Below are 14659 nucleotides of genomic sequence, written 5' to 3'. Positions count from 1 at the left end.
CTTTGAGGGAAGTCATTTTTGCTTGTTCGTTTGAACCACTAGAAATGTCTTTGGTGTCAGGGATTTCATGGGATTCCCCTCTCTGCTTGGGCTGTCACCTCGCCTCGGGGATTAGCGGCATCCGCCAGCGGGGAAGCTGTTCTACTTTATTGGAGGGGTTCTGCCATACTGCGACGTGCTTACCCCCCTTAGCTTGTCTATTACTTTTTTCCCTTCAAAATTATTCCAGACCATTGGTGTGGAAGAGAGATTCTTAGCTTCAGCAAGTCAGCACACAGTACCGTAAACAATGTCCTTTTTATGTGTTTTGTCAAACTAGGAGATTACATTCAGCCAGGTCAAGGATTCATATGCCTTAATTGATTAAAAGGTTACCCAGGGTAATCCTGTGCATTGAACATATATAACAACAATTCCTCCTCCTAATCCTGTATGACAGTTCTTACTATTTCTATACTGGCAACGCAAATGAATTATGGAATCCTACGACTGGGGAATCTTTGCAGTCAATTATAGTTGCAATGACTTCCCGGTTTTGGTGAAAATAGGTGGTTCATATGGAAAACGATGTGGTGATTTGGAAAATACCAACCGTTTTGCCGTCACACGTACAGATTTGATGTAATTAGATTTTTGTATATTCCGATGTTCAGAATTTAATGTAAATTTAAGGAAATTTAAATTCATTTCAGCATGTTTAGATTTGTTTTGCCAAGCATCAAAATACACGAACAACACTAATATTAGTGTGCAGAATTCAGTGAAATAAATGCTTTCTCATGTACCGTTTAGAAGATATCAATAAAAAAAGATATACTAAGATTCTTATATTATGCAAATTTACGGAAATATGAAAATAATTTTCCCGCATACAAAATAGAAAAAAGAAAATGCCAGTTATAACAATTGGTGGAATGCATGTTATGACTCGCTATCTGAAAAGAAGTACTACGGGGGTAAAAATAAAATACAACCTCAATGTATGGATGCTGTGAAAAAACCGGACTCCGACACTGAACTCAGTGTGTTAAATTTATTTACAATTACCTATAACATCTCAGACGTCAGAAAAAAGTTTATTTTGCTGACAAGTCATTTATGGTCACCTAATAAATCATTTTCTTGCAGATATTTAAGGGGTACCAAAATTTATTAAAAGTGATCAAAGTTATCCTTAAATGATACGAAAACATGGAAAGCATATTTGAAATCAGCACGAGAGTTTTATTCATGTTCGTGTGTAGAATTTCTTTCGTGTATATCTGTAAGGTTGTCAAAATTTAGTGAAATGTGATCAAAATCATGATATTAAAGGAAATGATGAGGCTACTGAGGAAATCGTTACTTGATGCGGGAAAATGAAAAGAAAATTTGAACTCAGCATACCTAAGTTGGGTAAGATCACGTAATTAAACCTTTTACTGGAGGAAAGCATTATTATTTTGCAGGCTAGTGTTTTATTACATAAACATAATGTTTTCGGTTTTACATTCAATGAACAACTTTTTTGGTTTTTGGAGACGCCGAAGTGCCATAATTTTCTCCCACAGGAGTAATTTTACGAGCTGATAAATTTACCGACACGAGACTGACGTGTTTAAGCACCTTCAAATACCGCCGTCATTAAAATTGACCAAAAGATGTCACCACTGAATTATGGAGTAATAGTGTTATTGTGAAGTTGCCTAAACTGACTGGATTTATTTGTTTTGTGTTTGTTTACGTCAAGAAGTTTGAACTTTTTCCATAGATGTCACTACTAAAAACTGAGGTAAGGTAAAATAATTAATTATTTAAAGAAATTTTGTGTTATTATGTTTTCTCAACTAAATTAACTTTCATTAATTTTGTTATTTCAAGGTTTACAACACTTCTTTCTCATTCCGCAAATTTTTCAATCTGGCCAATCACTATTTCCTGTAATTATTATTCAGCCTATCACTAGCTTCTTGTAGGTTTTTGGTTAACCCAATAAAATTGAGACGGTGTGTCCGGATTTAGTCCAGAACCTTCTCGAACCGTCACCTCGCGTATATAAGCTGAGGCTTTTCAGGCTACCTTGTCTGTTGATCGCTGAATTTCTGAGAGTGTGTGTGTTAAGACAGGAGGCGAGGTGCCTCACTCTTCGCTAGGCAGTTCATCAGCCAAGGTAATGGCCACCTGTCATATCCCTCTGTAGCTACCTCCGCAGACTTACACGAGGGGAAGTTTCGAATTTCTAACTATGTAACCTCCTGTTTTCTAAAATGTAAATATTATTCCGGCTAATGTAAAATTCATATAGTCTTAAACTGTAAATCGGGGATAGAGAGTGAGTTACCCTCTCGAGTTCCCCTTCAACTTGGTTTGAGCTGACTACGATTTTGTAACTGTTTCTCCTTTCTGTAAATAGTTTAATTAACCTTTATTCTAGTCACCTCAGTAGTTTGGGATTAGCCTCTGCGCCATCGGGCCGAGAGACCAATTAGGGTTGTATGTTTAATTTTCTTGGAGCGCAAGTGTATGCCTCCATTCATTTTGTGTTCGGGCCAGTAATTTAACCTGTTCTTCTTTCCACGAAGGCCCAGTAGTTTGGGTAATTGATACCCCTGTGTAAAAATTGTAAAAGTGTAAGTTGGGCCTAGAGAAGCCAGAAATTTATGAGTTTTTTGGTGTAATGTCGCCTTGAGTACGGTGTAAGAAATTGGGAGCGCAGTCTCCTTGGTTAAGGTGGGAGAGCATGTAAGCTCTTTTCTGTGATTTCTAATTCAACTGTAATATTGAGGGGTGTCTCTGGGAGGCTGTAATTTGTATCGGTTGGAGCAAGGTGCTCTTGTTTTGGGAGATTTCTCCTTGTCTATGTAAACACTGATTGGCGATATTGTAACTTTGGAAATTAGGGGCTTGAAGCCCAAATCTGTTAAATTCTCTCATCTTGGGTTTTCCAATTCTTGTTTCAAGATTGCTATTTGTACTTGTAACCCTGTTATTTCACTAAGTGAAATTTTTTTAAGTTTCTGATTGGAAAAGAAATATAATCTATGTTAAAGTTTTAACTTAATCTTTGATATAGTAGATAGACACATTCCAAACAGCACCTTCTTTCACCTCTTTCTGTTCCACGGAAACTCCGTAATAATAATAATAATAATAATAATAATAATAATAATAATAATAATAATAATAATGTTATTTGGCCACTAACTACATCTTTACGGTTATCGGAGACGCCAGTTTGCCGGAATTTAGTCCCGCAGGAGTTCCTTTACGTGCCAGTAAATCTACTGACACGATGCTGACGTATTTGAGCGCCTTCAAATACCATCAGACTGACCCAGGATAGTACCTGCCAAGTTGGGGTCAGAAGACCAGCGCCTCAACCATCTGAGCCACTCGGCCCGGCGGAAAACGATAGGAACTCATCGGTGTAAATACTGATCACCATCGTGATGATGGAATAAAATGTTAACAGTAAAAGTTCATACCCATACTAAGTAGAAAATTAACATGCACCGTGACCTCAACACAGCTCCATTCGAAATTTTCGTGATTCCGTACCCCATGGAAGTGACTGAAATAGAACCATGGCTGCCTTGGACAGAATCCCCTTTTATTCGGTGTATGACGTCATTGGTACATCATGGTATCCCCTGCAAGGGGAAATTCCGTCATGGATTCTCAACTTTGGAGCGTGGTCTGGTGACTACGGGACTCCCAGTTGATTTTAGCATTGCTTCCACTCACTTGTCCTAGGCTCTTCACTTTCATCTTTCTAACCCGAACTCTTTTGTTCAACTCTTGTTCTCTTCCCGCAAAGTTGCTTTTGTGTTTGAAGGCCTACGGTATCTTTCATTTTCATGCCCGTTGTGACCCTTCCCCTTCTTTTGCTAAAACCTTATTTTTTTGAAGGGTTTGACTTCTTCATTCTTTTCTTTTGATCAGTGTTTATCACGACATGGTTGCCTTGTTATACTTCCTCTCAAAACGACAATTACTGCCACTAACACGCTCCAATAATAATAATAATAATAATAATAATAATAATAATAATAATAATAATAATAATACATTTGTGGAGTCGCGGGTGTCATCGGTTTCGCACATGTGGATTTGTACCTATTTTACGGCCGGATGCCCTTCCCGACGCCAACACTAGATGGAAAGATCTAATCACTATTCCGTGTTTCTATGGTGGTTGGTAGTGTGGTGTGTTGTTTGAATGTTGTTGTTTGAGTCATCAGTCCATAGACTGGTTTGACGCAGCTCTCGATGCCACCCTATCCTGTGCTAACCTTTTCATTTCTACGAAACTATTGCATCCTACATCTGCTCTAATCTGCTTGTTATATTCATACCTTGGTATACCCCTACCGTTCTTACCACCTACACTTCTTTCAAAAACCAACCGAACAAGTCCTGGGTGTCTTAAGACGTGTCCTATCATTCTATCTCTTCTTCTCGTCATATTTAGCCAAATCGATCTCCTCTCACCAATTCGATTCAGTATCTCTTCATTCGTGATTCGATCTATCCATCTCACCTTCAGCATTCTTCTGTAACACCACATTTCGAAAGCTTCTATTCTCTTCCTTTCTGAGCTAGTTATCGTCCATGTTTCACTTCCATACAATGCCACGCTCCACACGAAAGTCTTCAAAAACATCTTTCTAATTCCGATATCAATGTTCGAAGTGAGCAAATTTCTTTTCTTAAGAAAGCTCTTCCTTGCTTGTGCTAGTCTGCATTTTATGTCCTCCTTACTTCTGCCATCGTTAGTTATTTTACTACCCAAGTAACAATATTCATCTACTTCCTTTAGGACTTCATTTCCTAATCTAATATTTCCTACATCACCTGCCTTCGTTTGACTGCACTCCATTACTTTTGTTTTGGACTTATTAATTTTCATCTTGTACTCCTTACCCAAGACTTCATCCATACCATTCAGCAACTTCTCGAGATCTTGTGCAGTCTCAGATAAAATAACAATATCATCGGCAAATCTCAAGGTTTGGATTTCCTCTCCTTGGATTGTGATTCCCTTTCCAAATTTCTCTTTCATTTCCTTTACTGCCTGTTCTATGTAAACATTGAAAAAGAGAGGGGACAAACAGCAGCCTTGCCTCACTCCTTTCTGGATTGCTGCTTCTTTTTCAAAGCCCTAGATTCTTATCACTGCAGACTGATGTTTATACAGATTGTAAATAATTCTTCGTTCTCGGTATCTGATCCCTATCATCTTCAGAATCATAAATAGCTTGGTCCATTCAACATTATCGAATGCCTTTTCTAGATCTACGAATGCCATGTACGTGGGCTTGTCCTTCTTGATTCGATCCTCTAAGATCAGACGTAAAGTCAGGATTGCTTCACGTGTTCCTACATTTCTTCTGAAGCCAAATTGACCTTCTCCCAACTCAGCTTCAATTTGTTTTTCCATTCTTCTGTAAATAATACGTGTTAAAATTTTGCAGGCATGAGATAATAAACTAATGGTGCGGTAGTTTTCACACCTGTCAGCATCGGCTTTCTTGGGAATAGGTATAACAACATTCTGCCGAAAATCGGATGGGACTTCTCCTGTCTCATTCATCTTGCACACTAAATGAAATAACCTTGCCATGCTGGTTTCTCCTAAGGCAGTCAGTAATTCAGAGGGAATGTCATCAATTCCAGGTACCTTGTTCCTATTTAGGTCACTCACAGCTCTGTCAAACTCTGACCTCAAAATTGGGTCTCCCATTTCATCAGCACCGACAGCCTCTTCATGTTCCAGAACCAAATTATCTACATCTTTACTTTGATACAACTGTTAGATATGCTCCTGCCATCTTTCTGCTTTGTCTTCTTTCCCTAGAAGTGGCTTTCCATCTGAGCTCTTAATATTCATACACCTAGATTTCCTTTCTCCAAAGGTTTCCTTGATTTTCCTGTATGCAGCATCTACTTTTCCCAGGACCACACAGCCTTCGACATCCTTGCACTTCTCCTTCAGCCATTCTTCCTTAGCTACCTTGCACTTTCTGTCCACTTGATTCTTTAATCGCCTGTATTCCTTTCTTCCCTCTTCATTTGTAGCATTCTTGTATTTTCGTCGTTCATCAATCAGGTCTAGTATCTCCTGAGTTATCCACTGATTCTTAGTTGATCTTTTCTTCCTTCCTAACATTTCTTCAGCAGCCCTACTGACTTAAATTTTCATGATTCTCCACTCTTCCTCAATAGTGTTTCCTTCAGCCTTTTCATTTAGTCCTTGTGCAACATGTTCCTTGAAACAATCCCTCAAACTCCTTTCTTTCAACTTGTCTAGATCCCATCATTTTGCATTCTTTCCTTTCTTCAATTTCTTCAACTTCAGATGGCATTTCATGACTAACAAGTTGTGGTCAGAGTTCACGTCTGCTCCTGGGAAAATTTTGCAATCCAACACCTGGTTTCTGAATCTCTGCCTAATCATAATGAAGTCTATTTGATACCTTCCAGTGTCTCGAAGTCTCGTCCACGTATACAGCCGTCGTTTGTGGTGTTTGAACCAAGTATTGGCAAGGACTAAATTATGGTCAGTGCAGAATTCAACCAGCCGACTTCCTCTTTCGTTCCTTTGTCCCAATCCAAATTCTCCTACTGTACTACTTCTCTTCCTTGGCCTACCACTGCATTTCAGTCTCCCATCACAATTAGATTCTCGTCACCTTTTACATATTGTATTAGATCTTCTATCTCCTCATATATTCTTTCGATTTCTTCATCATCCGCTGAACTAGTAGGCATATAGACCTGCTCTATTGTGGTGGGCATTGGTTTGGTGTCTATCTGGACGACAATAATTCTTTCACTATGCTGGTCGTAGTAGCTTACCCGCTGCCCTATTTTCTTATTCATTTTGAACCAACTCCTGCATTTCCCCTGTTTGATTTTGTGTTGATAATTCGGTGGTCGCCTGACCGAAAATCTTTTTCTTCCTGCCAACGTACTTCACTTATACCAACTACATCTAACTTTAGCCTATCCATCTCCCTTTTCAGATTCTCTAACCTACCACAATGATTCAAGATTCTAACATTCCACGCTCCGACTCGCAGAATGTCAATATCCATCTTCCTGATGATCGCCCCCTCTCGTGTAGTCCCCACCCGGAGATCCGAATGGGGGACTAGTTTACCTCCGGAATATTTTACCCGGGAGGAAGCCATCATACAGAGAGAGAGCTGCATGTCCTCGGGAGGTAGTTACGGCTGTAGTTTCCCGTTGCTTTCAGCCGTGTAGCAGTATCAACACAGCTAAGCCATGTTGAGTATTATTACAAGGCCGTATCAGTCAATCATCTAGACTGCCGCCCTTGCAACTACCGAAAGGCTGCTACCCCCCTTTCGATGAACCATTCGTTAGTCTGGTCTCTCAACAGATACCCATCCGATATGGTTGCACCTGCGGCTCGGCTATCTGCATCATTGGGACACGCAAGCCTCCCCACCGCGGCAAGGTCACATGGTTCGCAGAGGAGGGTTGTTTGAATATGAAGAGGAAAGTGTTGGAACAAACACAAAACTCAGTCCCCGAGCCAGAAGAAATAATCATACGGGATTATAATCGCCGACACGGCCGGAAAGCGAACCCGGGACCCTCTGAACCGAAGGCCTCAACGCTGACCATTCAGCCAATTAGTCGGACAATAATAATAATAATAATAATAATAATAATAATAATAATAATAATAATAATAATAATAATAGCCGGGCTGAGTGGCTCAGACGGTTAAGGCGCTGGCCTTCTGACCCCATCTTGGCAGGTTCTATCCTGGCTCAGTCCGGTGGTATTTGAAAGTGCTCAAATACGTCAGCCTCGTGTCGGTAGATTTACTGGCACGTAAAAGAACTCCTGCGGGACTTAACTCCGGCACCTCGGCGTCTCCGAAAACCGTAAAAGAGTAGTTAGTGGGACGTAATAATAATAATTTGCAGCAGCTGCTGTTGCTAACCTTACTTGAGGGCTTAATGTACTCCGATTATCTCATATGTAAGGAGGAGGTAAGTGAAGTTAAAGCTGCAAGAATGAGTGCCAGTTTTGGTATCTCTACCACAGCACTTCAATTTTAATTAATTAAACAACATTATGTTATAAATATCTTAAAATGTACGAATGAATTGAAAAAATTCCTAAATTGGAAATTCGTTGACTCTTCCCTTGATGAATGCACGCACACACAAAGCGCATTGGAGTTGTTTCATTTTGTAACATCGGGAAGCCATGTTATATTGAGTATCTGCTGTTACATGTAGCTGAAAAGAGTAGGTAATCCTTCCCCTGGCAGGGATCTTACTTATGTCCAATTAGATGCTATTGACCAGATCTTAGACTCAGCAGATCTAACCTTCCGAAACTAACGATATTGGCACGCCAACAGTTGACTCTGAATGAAGCACATCTCAGTTATCAACGAATGTCGTTATTATATACCTTTGACGTCTCAGACTACAAAGTGTGATATGTGGCTACCAGTTTTAGATAAGCACTTGACTTAAGCTCAGTGCTTTTATTTATTTGTATGACACAAATCAAGAATACAATAAAGTAAGCGCGTGTTCTCATCCCGAGCTCTTTTCAGGCACACTCCCATTGGTGAGCCGCATGAACCCTTTTAACCATATACCCGCCCTTCTGTCATTCTCTGGCAGTACCGGGAATCGAAGCCGGGCCCCGGAGGACGGCAGCTAATAGCGCTAGCCGTTACGCTACGGAGGCCGACAAGAATATAAGAAGACACATAGATTTTACAAGTGGTAATACATAGAGAAGCGTTTAATGGCATGACATGGCTGTGACTAACAGACTGAAGAAGGTACAAGCTCATGACTTCGCCGTGGCATCGAGCACCTGTATGAGAGATGGAAGCATTGTGTGTAGGGAGACTGATAATAATATGTGGATTTGAATAATTTGATGTAGCCTTAAAGTCAATCTGTGTGCTCGAACGTCTCCCATATTTACCAGATATGGCTTCCAACAAGTGGAAACAAACTAGAGATGGGAGTTACATATTGTAACATGATACTGTATCCTATTCCATCAGTGTAAGCTGTTCCAGAAACATTATGTTCCACCGGAGACCCTAATACAAAAAGTAACTGTCTGAGCGCAACCAAGGGGACGGTAGGAGTTTCTGATTGGCTGACTGATATTAAGATCCATATCATTTCGCCTTAAGGGCGCACTCCTGCGCAGGCGCGGGAGAATATTTTTTAACAGCTTAGAGGCAGTACTGACATTCCTACCCTGTTACTTGTTGGCCGGTCGCAGATATTTTTTAGCTTCGAAGTGCTTTGTATTAGGTTTACAAGTGGTAATACATAGAGAAGCGTCCTTCCTCGAAACTGCTCCGCGTGGTCTTCCCACATTGCATCTCGTATTTCACCCCGTGTTGTGGACAAGGCGCTAAAGGCGCGATACGATTGATGTGGACAAACACTCAATCACAGGGAAGCGGTGTCTTAGAAACGTGTTGTAAGAAGGTACAAAATAATAATTAAAAAATTCAACTGGTTAATGTAGTTCTCATTAATGTAGGGAACATGGTACTCAAGTATCAGGTCCTGAAAAGCCATCGTAGATGCCATCACGTGTACCTTTTCCTCCTGGAACTTCATCAACTGCAACGTGCAAGGCAGTGCAGTAACAGCTGTTATAATTTTTACCAGTGCAAAGGAAAATGAGTGACATAGAGAAAAAAGACGCTGGACAAGCCACTTACACAGTTGTTTACCGCATATTCCCAACCTTCATCCTACGGTGGAAGACGAAGATTTTGGAGACTTTTATACTGAATTTTCAGAGCGAGTTGGCTACACAGTTTGCGTCACGTAGCTGTTAGCTTGTATTCAGGTGATGGTGGCTTATACCCTACTGTCGACAGCCCTAAAGATGGTTTTCAGTGGTTTCCCAGGTACACGCCAGGCAAATGCTGGGATTGTTCCTCAGTTGAGGGCACGGTTTCTTCCGGCCTAGACCTGTCCTATCCCATCGTCACCATAAGGCCGCGTGCACACCGAGCGCGCTTCGCATAGTGTGTCGCGTGTTGCTCAACGCTAAGCGTCACGCTAAGCATAACCAGTGCTTTGTTCCTAAGCTAGGTGTTCACACCGTCCGCGCTCTGCTGCGCTGAACGCCTACCCTACAGCTAAACGAAGCGCCAGACAACGCGCAGTGTTGGTTAATTGCTTAGCGTTACCTAGCTTGTTCTGAAGCTATGGAAGAAGAAATTATTCATGCAGTGTTTCAAAGAGAAGAAATGTGCAACCCAAGACACAAAAACTATAAAAATGTAACTGTTTTGCAAAATAAGTGGACTTACGTATCTACAACAGTTTTATCGCATTCCTACAGTAAACATATACAGTAATATTACTTCTACTGTCACACTTTACTGGGCTTAACATTGTGACAGGATGAAATTGCGTATGGATTTTAGTGTCGGAAGTGTCCGAGGAGAAGTTCGGCTTGCCAGGTGCAGGTCTTTTGAATTGACTCCCGTAGGTGCCCTGCGTCGTGATGAGGATGAAATGATTAAGAATACACACATACACCCAGCCCCCCGTGCCAATGGAATTTACTGATTATGATTACAATTCCCGACTCTGCCGGGAATCGAACCTGGGACTCCTCTGACCAAAGGCCAGTACGGTAACCATTTAACCATGTATCCGGACATTTTGTGACAAAGTGCATAGAATCTATAATTTTGCAAATAGTGGGTGGTAACATGAAGAATATCACTCTGCAGGCTATTAGTGGACTTGGAAATAAATACAATATTTGTCACACATTTACTTCACTTTTGTTACGATGATAAATTGTGTATGCTAATTGTAACAGTATTGTCAAATACTATTTATAATTATTATATAAAGAGAGTGATTTAGCCGGAAATTTAATTTCCACGTGTTTGCTGCACGGTGCTCCTGGGCAATTGGGAAAATTTAATTTATCCCAATACTTCTCTGCTACTTGTCGCCACATTTCAGTTGTAGGGTTTGGAAGGTCAAAGGTATCTTTTGTCATTCGTAAGTAATCATAAAATTTACCGCGATAAAGTCTTGCATCTCTGTACAAACGATGGAATTCTCCGAAAGTAATTCGTTCTTCATTAAATTCATGAATCCACTTTCGATTCTTCTTTCTAATTTATCAGTAAACAGTTTCTAGTGTACTTGGATAACGGCATTAGTTTGTGACCACCCTAAAACGCCTCGCGCCAAACTAAGCTGAGAGCACGGCGTAGAGTTTTCGGTGTGAACAGCAAGCACGCCTTGCGCTATGCATAGCATTTCACGCTACACGCGACACACTATGCGAAGCGCGCTCGGTGCGCACGCGGCCTAATACCAGTCTGTGTCGGTGCGACAGAAAAATAACTTTTTTCTGGATTAAATTCTGCTTACGTTGCCTGATAGGACTGTTTCCTCATCTCTTATTCCAGCAGCATCTGAAGTGTATATGATAATCATTCATCAACATATTTTATAATGTCGGGTCCGAGTGTCTGTTTAAATATAACTCATTGGACATCTAGGAATACACAGAGATACCTAGCAATTACGGTGATTCTTATAAATGAAGGTTTCGAACTAATAGTTTTCGGAGTGTATATGGGTCATGCAAACTTTTTCTAGGAATAGTTAAGAATGTGAGTAACGAGATGAGGAAAGGGAGAGTGAGAGAGAAGAAAGCGAGATGAAGATATAGTATTGCTGTTTATAAGTACTTACTAAGGTGTGGTTAGGGGCTGCAAGAGACAGCATGTAGTGGATGTTCCTCCCAAAAGTTGACCTGCAACTTGTATTATGTTACTTTTATATCCTAATATTCCAACCTAATACTACACTGTAACGGATACACAGGAACATGATACTGGAAAGTAACCGTTCATCTCATCCGTAAAACAAACACACTTCTGATTCAACTACCCTTAAGGGCCTTGGCTTGCCGGGTGACCAGCATGAAGACATCCTCAGCCGTATTCGGTAAAATGATTGTGGTCTCATTACTTAACGGGCTCACTCTATACACGTTATCAGACTGGTTACATACGCACTAAGTAAGTAGGACTGTTGAACTCGATATCTTAAGCAGCAACAGCCACATCATCAGCGTACACTGGTACGAGATATGAAACTTAATTGGATGAGTGTGCACCTTCTGACGGGCCCTGAGCAAGAGCAAGTAAGGACCAAGGCACAACGCTTCTTCTAACACGTTTTGTCCCGAAGCTACCACGATTATGGATAAATGTTTATGTTCTCTTTAATTTAAGTGTGCGCTTCCAATATGCGTCACAGTGCTTCGAATTGGATACGATTCTAACAGTTTATACGGCCAATTATTTAAAGTAACTGCATTTTGCTAATATAAATCACAGACTTTGTTGACCATAGAGCCTATTCTAAGAAGCAGATCGTAGTTAATATTCAATTAGAGTTCCATTTGTTCAATATTAAATTAATATAATGCTGCAGGCATTTGAAAGGAGTCAGTTTCCAAGAAGGGATTTGCGTAATGCTCCTATCACTCGACTGAATAACAATAGTCGGGCTGGATAGCTGAAGTGATTAAGGCGCTGGCTTCCTGAGCTTAAGTTGGCAGGTTCGACCCTGGTTCAGTCCAGCTGAAGTTGAAGTTAACAATGGCGTTTGTCCTCTGGAATGGCCTGGTGCAGGTCTTTCGAGTTGACGTCGTATAGGCGACCTACGCGTCTTTGAGGATGGGGTCCTACCTAGCGGAATTCTGACAATAAAGACGGCACAAACATCCAGCACCGAGCCAGAAGAATCAACTAACCCCGACCTTGCCGGGAATAGAACCCGGGATCTCTTTGACTAAATGCCAGCATGCTAACAATTTAGCCATGGAGTTGGACGTATTTGAAATGACTCAGATACGACGACCCTGTGTCAGTAGACTTTAAGGCACGTAAAAGAATTCCTGTGGGACAAAATTCCGGTTCCTTGGTGTCTCCGAAAACCGTTTAAGTATTTAGTCGGACATAAAGCCATTATTATGATTATTATTATTAGTATTGTTATTATTATCATTATTTTTATACTGAACAAAATAACTTTGTTAACTAGTATAGGAATCGGGAATACTTACAATACATAACTCGAAGAGTGATATTTCTAAATGGTCGCATGAAATTTGAAGAAAAGCTCCCCGTATCCGCTCGCTGATAAAATAAATCCAGGTCTAAATTAACTCCAACACTGCCATGCTGTGAGTAATTTTTCCTTTTAATCTACATAATTATGTATTCCTTGTGTGGTTAGGTGGACGACATTCAAATAATAATAATAATAATAATAATAATAATAATAATAATAATAATAATAATAATAATAATGTTATTTGCCTTACGCCCCACTAACTACTTTTACGGTTTTTGGAGACGCCTAGGTGCCGGAATTTAATCCCGCAAGAGATATTTTTACGTGCCAGTAAATCTACCGACACCAGGCTGACGTATTTGAGCACCTTCAAATTCCACCGGACTGAGCCAGGATCGAACCTGCCAAGTTGGGGTCAGAAGGCCAGCGTCTCAACCGTCTGAGCCACTTAGCCCGATCTACATTCAGTTCTGTGCGGTGGGGTATTAATTCTGAATAGGGTTCCATCTGAGTTTAGCTATAACTTCAAGATGACAACTTCTTCAAAAGGAGGTACGTTAATGAATACTTGTCAACCGATCAATTTTTACAGTAAATGAAACTGTTAAAGGACTGAAGAATGGTTTTAGTCTTGCACAATAGATAACTGCAGGTGAAAAGTGTATACATTCAAAGACAACGCCGCTGTTAAATATTAGAATTCTAGTCGTCTAATTTAAAGTTAACCTTGTAGCCAATTACTGTACCTTGGTGAAAATTATGTAGAGATATTCAGATTTCCCCCCAGATGAAACCAGAGTGACGTTGGAAAACATCACGAACACATGCCAGTCGTTTCTCTCAGATTTCAGTGTTCAGTTTTATAAATCTCACCCTGACTTATTCGATTTTATCGACATTTTAAAACAGTTTCAGACTTAAATTTACACCAAGATACAAAGCATTCACGAGATGAAAATAAATACCTACCACTGTGTGCAAACGTTGACAAACGCTTGCACTAAGGCTGGAATAATATATTCGCGGAACACTACATAGATTTCAGCTGGTCATAGACGCCAGTAACATGGATCATCCATTACTACAGAACGAAGCCAATTTTACTTCAATGCTTCTAAAGTGGCAATGGAGAGACGGGGGACAAAATTGATAATTGTACTGCAAAAACAATCAACATTTCTAACGACACAAATGCCAGTCCAAAGTCCGGTAAATGTGGGAAAGAATTTGTTGTGTCATGTAAAGTGTTGCAGATTCTGTTTTTGATATATTTTATGACACTGAAGGCTGTTTCCTCAAATTAACAATGATATTAATGGACCCTATTAAATATTTGTCAAATTACGTAGGCCTACACTGTTCTATATAGTAACCAGTTGAAAACGATGGCTAAGCTCACGATTTATATCCAGTTTCTCATTAGAATCTTGGAAAAATGTGAAAATCATTTTATCATAATGGCTTCTGTATGATTTTCACACTATTTCAACCTTTCAACTCATTTATGGTTCGCCTCTGTTGTGTAG

This window comes from Anabrus simplex, chromosome 7 (assembly GCF_040414725.1).
Source record: "Anabrus simplex isolate iqAnaSimp1 chromosome 7, ASM4041472v1, whole genome shotgun sequence".
NCBI lineage: Eukaryota > Metazoa > Arthropoda > Insecta > Orthoptera > Tettigoniidae > Anabrus > Anabrus simplex.
This window is presented reverse-complemented; position numbering follows the sequence as displayed.